The sequence below is a fragment of the Xenopus laevis genome, chromosome 3S (genome assembly GCF_017654675.1).
Source record: "Xenopus laevis strain J_2021 chromosome 3S, Xenopus_laevis_v10.1, whole genome shotgun sequence".
Classification (NCBI taxonomy): domain Eukaryota; kingdom Metazoa; phylum Chordata; class Amphibia; order Anura; family Pipidae; genus Xenopus; species Xenopus laevis.
In genome coordinates this window covers 20,981,497-20,994,345 of record NC_054376.1, presented here as the reverse complement: position 1 = coordinate 20,994,345, position 12,849 = coordinate 20,981,497, and positions in this window count along the sequence as shown.

Sequence of the window (12,849 nt, the reverse complement as noted above, 5' to 3'; positions counted from 1 at the left end):
GGTTTGGCTAAATAAGAGGAACGTGTTTGTACAGGTACTATTCCCAGAATGTATCAGCCTGTTTTTTCCAACAATAAATTAATTCTTCAGTAAAGTCTTTATTAAATCTGCCCCAGTAACAGGCAACATCTATAAAAATTAAATTTTTGGTGTATTTTGCTACGGGTGTGCACCAAACTATGGCATTATTAAAATATATTTGTTTATCTAAGGGTAATTGGAACCCCCTGCTGCCACACCCCTCCTCCCCCGACATTCTTCCTGCTTCGACCGGCGCATGCGCAGTAGGAGCATTTCGCCGGTACAATCTACTGCGCATGCGCCAAAGTACTTTGTGACTTTTGCCGCATGCGCAGTAGATCCGTACCGGCGAAACGCTCCTACTGCGCATGCGCCAAAACGCCGTTCAAAGCAGGAAGAAGATTGCGTGGAAGATGTCGTCTGTGAACTCCCTGGACTGGACCTGCGCAGAAGGGTAAGTAACAAGTTAGGGGCATTTTCCCAGCAGGACGGGTAGGCCAGGGGGGAGGAGGGAGGGTGGGAAACACACGGGAGGGGGGGAGGGTTTTTGCGCCAACTAGGTTTCCTTCCCCTTTAAAGAGAAGAATTTCTGGTTTGATAACTGGAAATTCTGCTCTTAATAATAAGAATTCAACCCTGTAGAAAAAAAATCTGTATCCCCCCACGCCACGTAGACCCCCCAGCCTAACTGCCCCCCCGTGGAAATGCCCCATACATTATACTTACCTCTCAGAAAACAGCACCAGCCCAGGATTATTCCAGCGAGCACCACAGGAAGATCTTCCGGCTTCATCCTTCTTCAAATTTCCCGGGGCAGACGCTTACGCAATAGAACGAAACAGCCGATTTTTTTGTTAAAGGGAAACAATCGCGAAAATTAAAATTTAATATAAGTTTCCTCATACTGAGGTAAGAAACTTTCTAATTACAATCAATTAAAAATTCTAAAATCAATTTTGTATTCACTTTTCTCTTCATTCTGTCTTCTTGCAGCAGTTTGGTGTCAGATGAATGATCCAAAATATCTTATAGGGGGGCTCTCTTTCCTAGCAGATTAATTAGAGCTCACTCAAATAACCGATTCCAGTACAGACACAAACAAAATAACTGCCTTTTGCACAAATCCTGTATGTAGGGAGACATTATGTCTGGAGATTTGAATAGAGTGAGCTCTACAGGGGCGCTCCGCAGCGCCCCCCTGGTTGCCAGGGGCAGCAAAAATTCCACTCCTGGTAACTAAGAGCCGAATTTCCGGTTTTCAACCCGGAAATTCGGCTCTTCTAGTGCAGAGAGCGCAATTGCGCTCTCTGCACTAGCGACGTGGACCCCCCGACCCCTGTCCGGCACTGAAGGTGAGTGCCGTCGGGAGGCAGGGGGGCGGTAAAAACAAAGGCTGCCTCAGGCGGCAAATTGGGCAGGATCGCTCCTGGAGCTCTAATACATCTTCTAGGCAAAAGGAGCCCCCCTATAAGATATATTGTATCTAATTGTCAATGATTATCTGACACCAAACTGCTGCATGAAGACAGAATGTGCTGAAGCTTATATTAAAGTTTCATTTTTGTGATCGTACCCCTTTTAGTTCGGCTTTTCAATCTACTTTGCATATGCACCAGAGAGAAGGAAGAAGAAGCCAGAAGACTATCGATCCTGTGCAGTTTTCTGCTGAGAGGAGCAATGGCCCGGGGTGTCAGGTAAGTAAATGCAATCACTTAGGGGTGCCTAACATTTGGAACCCCCAAGTGGGATACGTCTTTGCTTCTCCTTTAAATTTACCAGGAGCAGCTTTTTTTGCCACTCCTAGTAACCCCAGAGTTTCTCAACTCATTGGAGCAGCGCCCCTGGTCTATTTATATTTTGTCATCATTAAATTCCATCGACTAACCTGAGAAGTGTAGTGAGAACACAACCAAATAGAAGAGGAGAACGTTATATTGATGATGGGTTTTGTTTTATTTATTTTTTACTAAAGCACAATCTTAAAATCCAACTTCCACTTGGTCTTTGCAGACTATTTATTCCTTTTCAATGCTCCCTTGTACTATAAAGTATACACAAAATTACATAGGGGTTAAGGGTGAAGTTCACTTGAGCGGACAGGAGGGTCGTTCGCCTTTGAGTTAAGTTTTAGTATGATGTACAGAGTGATATTCTGAGACTGTCTACAATTGGTTTCTATTTTTTATTTTTGTGTTTTTTTAGTTATTTAGCTTTTTATTCAGCAGCTCTCCAGTTTGCAATTTCAGCATCCTCGTTGCTAGGGTCCTAATTACCCTAGCAACCATGCATTAACTTGAATAAGAGACTGGAATACTAATAGTAGAGGCCTGATTAGAAGGATGATTAATAAAAAATAGCAATAACAACAAATGTGTAGCCTTACAGAGCATTTGTTTTTTAGATGGGGTCAGCAACCCCCAATTGAAAGAGCCAGCAGAAGAAGGCAAATAATTCAAAAACTATAAAAAATAATGAAGACAAATTGAAAAGTTGCTTAGAATTGGCCATTCTGAATCGTTAACTTGAATGTGAACCACCCCTTTAATATGATATCCTGTTCCAAGACATGGGCTTTAGGTTTCCATTTTGTGGTCACTTTTTGGTTCAGCAGCTCTCACATTTGCCATTTTTTTTAAATATATAATATTGTGTATAGGCAGCCATCTCAGGTAATTTTGCCTGGCCATGTGATTTCAGAAAGAGCCAGCACTTTAGGATGGAACGGCTTTCTGGCAGGCTGTTGTTCCCCCCCCCCCTTTTTTTATTTTAAAGACCTTTAAGCTGATTTGAGGAAAGTATTGACAAGACTGGGCAAACTTGGCAACATTCCCTTCTGGAGAGAATACAGAATGTATTACAATGTCTACTTGTACAAATATGTACGGCCTTGTCAATTTAGCAACAAAGTAATATCCACTGTAGATATGGGATGTGACTCTGGAGAACAGTAAAAAGTCTGTTGTGTGTGGCACAAATATTGACCAGTACTTGTAACAGGACATAATTGGCTTCTCCATTGGATAAGGAGAAATGGAATCTTTTTTTTCCAGTTTCATAAAATAGAGTTAAAAAAAGGTCAGGCTTGAATTAAAGTTAATAGGAATAGGTTTCACAATGGCAAACCTTCTGCAAGGTTTTGGGGGAACTTCAATCCCGGATTCGTTTTTTACATTTAAACCTTCTGAAATACCCCCCTCAGAGATGTAGTCTACAGTTGTACTGCTGGACTGTCCCGCATAGCTGATGCATATTAGGGTATGCAGAAGGAGATGGCGAGGAACTGTGACTGTGGGATAGCAGGTATAGTAGGGAGAGATGGATCCTATAGTAGCAGTGGAATAATAGTCTCTGGGAAGGGACCATGGCTGTGGGATAGCTGGTATAGTAGGGAGAGATGGTGCCTATAGTAGCAGTGGAATAATAGTCTCTGGGAAGGGACCATGGCTGTGGGATAGCAGGTATAGTAGGGAGAGATGGGGTCTATAGTAACAGTGGGGATAATAGTCTCACAGTCACAGAGAAGGAGTTGGGATAATAGTCTCTGGGGAGGGACTGTGACTGTGGTATAGCAGGAATAGTAGGGAGAGATGGTGCCTATAGTAACAGTGAGCTAATAGTCTCTGGGAAGGGACTGTGGCAGTTGTATAGCAGGTATAGTAGGGAGAGATGGAGCCTATAGTAACGGTGGGGATAATAGTCTCTGGGAAGGGACTGGGACTGTGGGATAGCAGGTATAGTAGGGTGAGATGGTGCCTATAGTAACAATGAGATAATAGTCTCTTGAAATGGACTGTAGCTGTGGGATAGCTGGTATAGTAGGGGGAGATGGTGCCTATAGAAGCAATGAGATAATAGTCTCTGGGAAGGGACTGTGGCTGTGGGATAGCAGGTATAATAGTGAAAGATGGTGCCTATAGAAGCAGTGGGCTAATAGTCTCTGGGAAGGAAGTGTGGCTGTGGGATAGCAGGTATAGTAGGGAGAGATGGTACCTATAGTAGCAGTGGGGATAATAGCCTCTGGGAAGGGACTGTGGCTGTGGGATAGCAGGTATAGTAGGGAGAGATGGTGCCTAAAGTAACAGTGGGATAATAGTCTCTGGGAAGGGACTGTGGGATAGCAGGTATAGTAGGGAGAGATGGTGCCTATAACAACAGCGGGGATAATAGTCTCTGGGAAGGGAGTGTGGCTGTGGAATAGAAGGTATAGTAGGCTGGGATAGTATATATAGCAGTGGGGATAATTACAAAAGTGATGTTACCGAGGTATAATCCAGGCAGTCTTTAATAGACTGTTGGGAGTTTTTGGGGGGTGGTAATTAACTACTTCAGCACCACTGAATTTGCTGCAGGCTTCTCCTCTTAATACAGCCCTTATAATTTGTATAAAAGTCCTATTAGGGGGTTAACCAACTGTCTGGTCAGATTTCAGATTGCATTTGATTTGAGGTATGTGGATTAGCTTCTGTTGGCTACTTCATCAGATGGAATGGAAATCGGCTCAGTTATAGTTTTTTATCTCTATTTACGCCTAAATATTGTGATGGTAAAAATCTACTGAACAGAATTTTTGGGCTCAAGTCTCTGATCTGATGAGTTTGAATCAGGTTTTGTCTTAATGGAAGGGTTTATTCCAGCTATACCCAGAGGCTACTATCCCCAACTGCCCCCCATTAACACACTACATGCAGCAGGATCAGCGCAACTTACCTACAGCGTAATAAATCAATGCAATTCATTTCGCGGACAGTTGATCTCAGAGGAATCAAGGGGAAACTGCACAAACACGCAACTTGTCACTGTAATGCCCCAAAACTGCCTTGGCTGCAGTAGGTTGCACAAGTCCATGACTGTGTATGGTCATATAGATTTATATAGAGATATACATAGAGATATTCCACTCTATGACAGGGCTTCTCAAACTGTCGGGCCAAAACCACCAGGGCCGGAACTAGGGGTAGGCAGAAGAGGCACGTGCCTAGGGCGCAAAGGCAGAGGGGCGCCAGGCACGTACCTCTTTTGATGCTTTCCCTTAGTTCGGACCCATCTGTGGCTGCAGTTCCTGCTCAATGACGATTGTGCGCTCCTCCGCGCATGCGCATTTGCGTGGCACCGGCGCTTTCGCGCATGCACACTCACGCAGGCTCGGCACTTCCGCGCATGCGCAGTCACTCGTTCTCTTCTGCGCATGTGCGAACGTTTGGGAGCGCCGTAGTCGGCCAGGTTGCCTTGGGCGCCTGGTCGACTTGGCCCGGCACTGAAAACCACTTAAAGGGGGGAGCAGCTTGAAGCTCAGATATCACTGGAACTACCTTGTGTCCATACATACGCAGAGCCTTTCATGCATCAGGAGAAATGTATATACAGGTATGGGATTCGTTATACCGAAACCCGTTATCCAGAAAGCTCCGAATTATCCCGAAACCCGTTATCCAGAAAGCTCCGAATTATGGAAAGGCTGTCTCCAATTGACTTCATTTTATCCAAATTTTTTTAAAAAGTTTCTTTTTTCTTTATAATGATAAAATACTTTGAACTTTGTATAATGATCAGTACTTTGTACTTGATCCAAACAAAGGTGTAGTTAATCCTTATTGGAAGCAAACCCAGCCTATGGGGTTTATTTAATGTTTACATGATTTTCTAGTATATTTAATATATGAAGATCCAAATTACGGCAAGATCCCTTATCTGGAAAACCACAGGTCCCAGGCATTAATCTACCTGTATCACTAAAATAAATAGAAATGTACGTCAGGGGAGGGATCCGTAATTATCAAGCTGACACAGGGAAGAATCATGGAATAAAGGAATAAATAAAGCCCCTTGTGTGCATGAGATACAGCTTAAGGGTCAGTCCACACGAGCAGATTCGGGGAGATTTAGTCGCCTGGCAACTAATCGCCTCTTCTTCTGGGCAACACTCTCCCCGAACTGCCTTCAAGTGTCTTCCCGTCCGCTGTAATGAAAAGTCGCCTGCGCTAAAGCACACGCGGCACTTCCTTTTCCGAAGTCGCCCGAAGTTGCCTCACGAGGAAACTTTGGGCGACTTCGGAAAACGAATCGCCGCGTGTGCTTTAGCACAGGCGACTTTTCATTACAGCGGATGGGACATATCATTTTATGGCTTTTCTATTAGGCATCTCTGGTGAGTCAACGGCGAGTCGTGCTTCCAAACAAACCTCCCTACACTGTCCCCTCCCTTTGCACAATCAACCAAACCCTGTACAGTACATATGTCTTGCAGCTAAAGGCAAATATGCTGACTTGCAAACCAATATGTACATTAAAAATATGCAAAATATAATCATTAGCCATGGATTACAGAGCAATGGAAAGGGTGTTTCTAGAATAAGGGTACTTTTTTTTCTAGGATGCTGCGCCACCATGTTTGGCCCATATCCCTTGGCAGGCATATGTGCGGCATGGTAGTTGTCGATTTAAAGGAACAGTAACATCAAAAAATTAAAGTGTTTTAGAGAATAAAAATATAATGCAGTGTTGCTCTGCACTGGTAAAACTAGTGTGTTTGCTTCAGTGGAGTATTACACTGTGTGTTGTTATATGAACAATGTGTTTCGTTTGCAGTGAGAACATACTCAAACTAAATAGTTACAGCAAAATAGAGAGAAAACAGACTGTGGGGCTGGGCACAAGGTTTTTTTGGTTGAGATTTGTGGATACACATGAGGCTTGAAGGACAGTTGTGGAGATGTTTCAGAAGAAACATAAAGGACAAATATCTACAAACAGTGGCCTTATAGCAGATGCAGAACTACCTATTACGCACTGTTACGCTTTATCTGGAGATAATGACAAGTCAGGGCCTACTTGCTGCGGTCAATGGAAAGCAGCCACCCCTGGTGAGTCATGGGCCTTTTGATCTGTGCTACAAAAAGTACTAGTGTGTCATAGGGTGTGAAGTGGTCAAACCTGTGTCTATGCCTTTTATTTGTTCTCATAGATTAGACCAAGTATATGCATCCCATTGGAGTGGCTGTACTAGATCTCATCATCTTCTGTGATAACCTTCTAACCAATAACGCTACCCTAACCCTCTATCCAGTCCTGTATAGCTCTACCCTAACCTTCTAACAAATAACTCTACCCCAATCTTCTAGCCAGTCCTGTATAGCTCAACCCTAAACTTCTAACCAATAAGTTTCATTCTACCGAGTCCTGTATAGCGCTACCCTAACCTTCTAACCAATAACTCTACCCTAACCTTCTATCCAGTGCTGTATAGCTGTATCCTAACCTTTTAACCAATGACCCAACCCTAACATTCTATTGAGTCCTGTATAGCTCTAACCTTTCCTTTTAATCAATAACTGTAGCCTAACCCTCTATTCAGTCCTGTGTAGCTCTACTCTAACCAATACATCTGCTCTAATAGTCTATCCAGTCCCTTATAGCTCTACCCTAACCTTCAAATCAATTGCTGTATCCTAACCTTCTATCCAGTCCTGTATAGCTTACTCTAACCTAGGAGTGCCCATACTTTACTAATGCGATGTCTACTTTTAGTGATGTTGTCCCATTATAATCTACATCCATAAAAACATTGTTAGCATTCTATTCTATGGAAAATATTACTTAAATACTGATTAATGGTAAAATGTATATTGCTATATTTAACAAACAACTATTTCTTATGTAACCTTAACATAATAATCTGAATGAAAAGCATTAAATATGAGGGTGATTTAGACAAGTTGTTTGTTGACAAGTCTTGAGATCTATGGATCACCAGCTAATTGTCTACCGACAGATTTAGATCTAGCTTTCGGGCACCACTGTTCTAACCAATAACTCTCCCCTAACCCTCTATCCAGTCCTGTATAGCGCTACCCTAACCTTCTAACCAATAACTCTTCAATAACCCTCTATCCATTCCTGCATAGCTCTACCCTAACCTTCTAACCAATAACTCTACCCTAACCTTCTGACCAATTACTCTACCCTAACATTCTATCCAGTCCTGTAAAGCTCAACCCTAACCTTCTAACCAATAACCCTCTATCCATTCCTGTATAGCTCTACCCTAACCTTCTAACCAATAACTCTTCAATAACCCTCTATCCAGTCCTGTATAGCTCTACCCAAACCTTCTAACCAAAAACCTTGCTCAAACCTGAGTATTGTATAGCTCTGGCATTACCTTCTACAGAGCCCTGTATAGCCATAATCGAATCAATAACTGTACCCTATCCAGAAGAGAAGAAGATGGCTGCAGTGAATTCCGTTGGACCGCATCTGCACGGAGTGGTAAGTAAAGCATTAGAGGCATTTGCCTGGGGTAACAGCTAGGCTGGAGGCAGAGGGGGGGGTCTATGAAGGGTAGGGTTTTTTAACTTTAGGGTTTAGTTCTCCTTGGAAGAAGTTTCCAATAACTGTTCCTGCCTCCTCTCCCAAACTGGGGACCACTACTACCGGTAGTGCCAGGTGGTTCCCATTAAAGTCAATGGGTATTTGGGCTACAACCAGAATCTGAGAGGGGTGCAAAATTCCAGTCTTTTTTTTGTAGGTGTATTTCAGTTATTTGCTTGGAAAAAAAACTACTTTAGGTGACATCTATGGGGGGGGGCTCAAGAGTACCTAAAGGCCAAACTGGGGCCACTATATTATGCCACAGTTCTTCTCTGTTTGGCCTGATGGTAGAGAAAGGGTTATCTGTGAATGCCATATATATATATATATATATATATATATATATATATATATATATATATATATACTTCAAAAAGACCAGCAACACCAGGATTTTTGTGTATCAAAACAAAGTGTGTTCAATTATTGCATGTATATATATATATATATATATATATATATATATACTATATATACAAGAATTGGAAGTAGCACGCACTCCAAGTTAATTTACTATTGTTAATTTAATTTACTATTTATTATATAAAGGCATCAAAGTTTCGTTTCTCTGTCTAGAACCTTTGTCAAGATGCAAAACCAGAATAAAACATTTGTTACAAAATTATAAAAATTAAAATCCACCTTCTGTGTGACATCATTTCCACTCACCTCGCTCAGCTTCACAGAAGTTAAAGGGGAACTCTGCCACTTCGTAATATCACAAAAAATGCAAAATAGCCTTATAAGCACAATTTGTTGTCTTTAATTTGTCTTTTCCACTCCAGGGCCTGAACAAATTATTATTATTACAGTGTCACCAAGAACTTTTATGTATGAAAGATATCTAAATCCATAGGACAGCACCAATGTACTCCAGCTACTAACTGGCACATGGGAGTTCCAAAACCTTTGTAAGGCTTGTGAAAAAACTGTCCGAGAGTTAATGATCACCTTCATTTAAGTTCTATCATCAGATGCATTATTGCACCCAAATTATGTAATGTAGCTTGTCATTTACTGCATGGAATCTACCTGATAGCAGCATCAACTAGAAAACCTGCTTGTGTCCATCAAATATAATTGGAGTAACAAGACTCTCACAGTCCCTTCCCAGGGAATTGTATCCCACTTTTACAATTAAGCACCATCTCTCTCTCTACTATACCTATTATCCCACAGCCACACTCCCTTCCCAGAGAATAGTGTATCTACTGTTACTATAGGCAACATCTCTCTATATACTATAGCCACCATTATCAGCAATTGTTTGCTCAGTCACTCTCTAGCAGTACATAAGTTTTACTCAAGGTCAAACTTCAAGCAGACATCAGCCACAGTCCCTTCCCAGAGACTAGTATCCCACTGCTACATCATATAGGCACCATCTCTCCCTACTATATCTGCTATCCCACAGTCACACTCCCTTCCCAGAGAATAGTGTATCTACTGTTACTATAGGCACCATCTCTCCCTACTCTACCTGCTATGCCACAGCCAGTCCCTTCCCAGAGACTGTTATCCCACTGTCACTATAGGCACCAGCTCTCCCTACTATACCTGCTATCCCACAGCCACAGTCCCTTCCCAGAGACTATTATCCCACTGTTACTATAGGCACCATCTCTTCCTACTATACCTGCTATCCCACAGCCACAGTCCCTTCCCAGAGACTATTATCCCACTGTTACTATAGGCACCATCTCTTCCTACTATACCTGCTATCCCACAGCCACAGTCCCTTCCCAGAGACTATTATGCCACTGTTACTATAGGCACCATCTCTCCCTACTATAACTGTTATCCCACAGCCACAGTCCTTTCCCAGAGACTATTATCCCACTGTTACTATATGCACCGTCTCTTAATACTATACCTGCTATCCCACAGCCACAGTCCATTCCCAGAGACTATTATCACCACTGCTACTATAGACACTATCTCTCCCTACTATACCTGTTATCCCACAGCCCCTTCCCAGAGGCTAGTATCCCACTGTTACTATAGGCACCATCTCTTCCTACTATACCTGCTATCCCACAGCCACAGTCCCTTCCCAGAGACTATTATGCCACTGTTACTATAGGCACCATCTCTCCCTACTATAACTGTTATCCCACAGCCACAGTCCTTTCCCAGAGACTATTATCCCACTGTTACTATATGCACCGTCTCTTAATACTATACCTGCTATCCCACAGCCACAGTCCATTCCCAGAGACTATTATCACCACTGCTACTATAGACACTATCTCTCCCTACTATACCTGTTATCCCACAGCCCCTTCCCAGAGGCTAGTGTCCCACTGTTACTATAGGCACCATCTCTTCCTACTATACCTGCTATCCCACAGCCACAGTCCCTTCCCAGAGACTATTATCTCACTGTTACTATAGGCACCATCTCTCCTTACTATAACTGTCAGGGCTAGAAGCAGGGGTAGGCAACAGAGGCACAAATCAGTTCTAGAATGGATACCAGCTACCAATGGCCCAGTCTACAGACTACAATTTAATGTAGTCTGTAACTATTACAAGTAGCAAAGTCAAATAACAAAGGATACTACTTATATTATGTGTCAAACTATGCGTCATCACTAATTGTGTCCAATTTTTTGTTACATCAGTGTATTAAAGTGTCAATGTGCAATAAATATAAAACTACCATAATACAAAATAGACATTAATATCACACGGATATTCTAAAACCATATATTAAAAACAATCTCAACTATGTTTATATGGAAGCTTCACATATCACCAGAGATCAAATGGATGATTCCAATCCAGATAATTTTTAATACTATTTTTTAACACTGTTTCTATGTAGTTTCTATATTAAAGGGGAAATCACTGGTATTATACTCAAGCTTGTCTGTTCCTCTCAATCAAACCAATGTGTGATGTCATCACTATCATTAGTAAAGAAGAGGAATTCAGTTAATTTTTATTTACATATTGATTTGAACTTACATAAGAACTGTGCATAATATGCAATATATTTTTTTTACTTTTGTCTTCCCCATTTTTTGCTTTTTCACTTTATTTTTTTTTTATATATTTTTAACATATATTTTCTATTTATGCATTTGTCTTGGACTGGTATTTTTGGTGGGTAGCACTTAAGTGTTTATTTAAACCAAATAGCATGTACACAATTAAGGGTAAATGAAGCCCTTTGTGGGATCGGTGTGATACATAATGTATTGTATGGGTAATTTACTTTGAAGTTATATGTGGGGAATTTTAATTTATTTAATTTATTTATTTAGACATATGTATTAACAGTTTGATTCATTTTAGGACACGTAGCGACTTGGATACACATCAGAACATATAACCTTTTATTATGTATTATTTTTTTTATATATTTATGACACATTTTACTGGGTTTCACAATAGTAGGTGGGCGTAGAGACTAGGGTAATCAGCTGTGCATAGTTTAAAAGTTCTGAGGTATATAGAAGTGTGTGCTTCTATGTAGTGTGAGCTAACGAACACGAGTTCATTAAACTAGTGTTATATAGAGTTAGTGAGAGGGACATTTACATAATTTATTATAATGATATATGAAAAATATACTTAGTTTTATGGAGTTAAGGTATAATATGGCCTAGTGATAGAACGAGTTGTCCATGTCTTATTAGATCCTCATGTATTATACACAGTAGCAACACTTTGATTGTTACAATTTTATTATAATAATTCCAACAAGTAACATTGCAGCACTGTGGTTTGTTTTTAACTTTGTTTTAAACTGTTATTTAAAAGTAGCCTTTTGGGGGGGCGTGGCCAACGCTGAAAGGGAATGGTCGCATACAGCTGAGCTCCGCTCTTCCATCGGCCCACTGACTGCTTCTTACAGCGTGACTATGGGGAAATCGCAAGGGAATAAGGCAAATAAGGACAGTGGTAAGACCCCGAAACATTCCGGGCACCATAAAGACATTCCGGCACTTTTTTACAAGAAAAGCCGCGAGGCGGCTCAAGCCAAGATGGCGCCCGCAATGGCTGAAGAACCCGATGACGCAGTGTCACAAGCGCCTGATTCCTCGGACGGGGACAGTGACGCGGACAGCTCAATCGATGTCCAAACTTACCTGAAAAGGTTGCCTTCCAAAAGCGATATTAAAGAAATGCTGCACACGATGACTGACAAGATCCGCACCGAGCTTCACGGTATCAAGCAGGAACTGGAGAGCGTGGGAGTCAGGACTGACTCGCTGGAAAGGAACCAAACGAAACTGGTGAGCAATCACAAACTACACCGAGCAATACTACTCAAACAGGCAAAAGAAATTGAGGATTTGCATAGACAAGTGGAAGATTTACAAAATCGGAGTCGGAGGAACAATATTAGGGTAAGAGGTGTACCTGAATCTGTACAGAAAGAAGCTATATTACCCACTCTCCTCCAGATTTTTAATGGCATTCTAGAGCGTGAGGCCCACATAGCAATCCCCA